Below are 1,584 nucleotides of genomic sequence, written 5' to 3'. Positions count from 1 at the left end.
ACTATGCCGTGCATTCCTTGGACCGACTGAATCGTCCTGTGGTCTTTCTGTCTCTCTCTGTCTCTCTGACGAGTTATAAAAAACAGTTCATTTGAAAAGCAATCGGAATACGCCGTCGCTGGTGTGCCAAACACCGCACTTGATTCACGCGTACAACTGTGGAATGAGTTGATTCAGTCTTCCTGTAGTCTCGAGCTTGCATGACCGTCAGAACACCTTCACAAGGTATTCTTCATATGATTTTTTCCTCACTTCAGGCGATAGTCTAACTTTTCAACAAAAAAACACTGGCGAAAATTGATGTTTTGTGGATCTCGTCGTCAGACCAGTATATACCTAATGACTAGAACAGAGATGACAACCGTATGTACTGACCGGACGACGAGATCCTGAAAACATCAGTGTTTACCACCGTCTTCATGTATAATCTTATTTTTCAGTCATAAAAAACCGCCGCATGCGCAAAATAGCACGTCGTTTGGATCTTAGGCTGAAAATTCAGGTGCGATTAGCAAATGTGGACGTTAACTTAGCTGTACGCTGGCTGGCAACATATTTTTAACATGAGACACAAGGTGGACCGTTTCACCTCTAACCACCTCTTATCATGCTCACAAAGGACTTTGGGTACCACGAATTCGAAGGACGAACGACACTTATTCATGCGATTCAATCAGTGGGGATGAAAACTTGCATCGATGTAGACACATGCCAACGTACTAAGGGTGACTTGTAAAGTTGGGGAACTGACCGAGGTATTTAGTTAGAAAATTCAGAGATCCGATGCTTGGTAATGTGTTGAAATATCCTTAACGACCTCAAAAATGAGCTTGTGCACAGAGATGTAGGCTAATACCTGTTGTTCCAGAACCCTATTTCTCTTTACTTCCTAGTACTACTTTATGAGGAGTTTACTGTGTTCGTACTATGCGTCAACAGTTTGAGCGTTGTTCGTTGTCCATACATTCGTGTCATAAGTTTATCATTTAATCGTACTCAAAGTGGGCCGGAGGACAGCCTGGGGTGTGTTATGGCCGTTGGTAAACTCTCGTGCAATGTCAGCGAACGGGAAATCGATGGCATATAGGCCTATTAATAAGTCGAGTCATAAAAATCAACTTTGGAACAAAACCTCGATCGAATGAGAAAGGGGATCAGTACACAGACGATTGTTGGATGCCAGGATATCATACAGGAATTTTATAGTGAATTGGTAGAAGAAGTAGTCGCTGGTGATTTAGGGAAAAACTGTACGAACTCGTCTTAGTTTTCACCAGTTACTGAAGAAAGCTTTTAGCTACTTTGCTCACCATTCCTACTATCTATTCTGAGTGTGACGCACTCGTCTTATTAATGTTTTCCGTTGGAGGACACTAAGATAGCTCACACTGTTGCTCACATTCGGTAGTAAAATCGAAGAGCGTCCACCTGATTAAATCATACAGATAATATGCTTAGAATTACACGACTACTTGTCTGAGGTACAGTAGGTAGATTCCGCAAGACCTGATTGTAGGAGTCCTGCTTACCGTCCATACCCCCTCCGGCATCTCCATGTCATTCAAGTTCACGTCCTTTGTTGAC

Source organism: Opisthorchis viverrini (assembly GCF_000715545.1).
Source record: "Opisthorchis viverrini unplaced genomic scaffold opera_v5_678, whole genome shotgun sequence".
In the NCBI taxonomy this organism is placed as follows: Eukaryota; Metazoa; Platyhelminthes; class Trematoda; order Opisthorchiida; family Opisthorchiidae; genus Opisthorchis; species Opisthorchis viverrini.
This window is presented reverse-complemented; position numbering follows the sequence as displayed.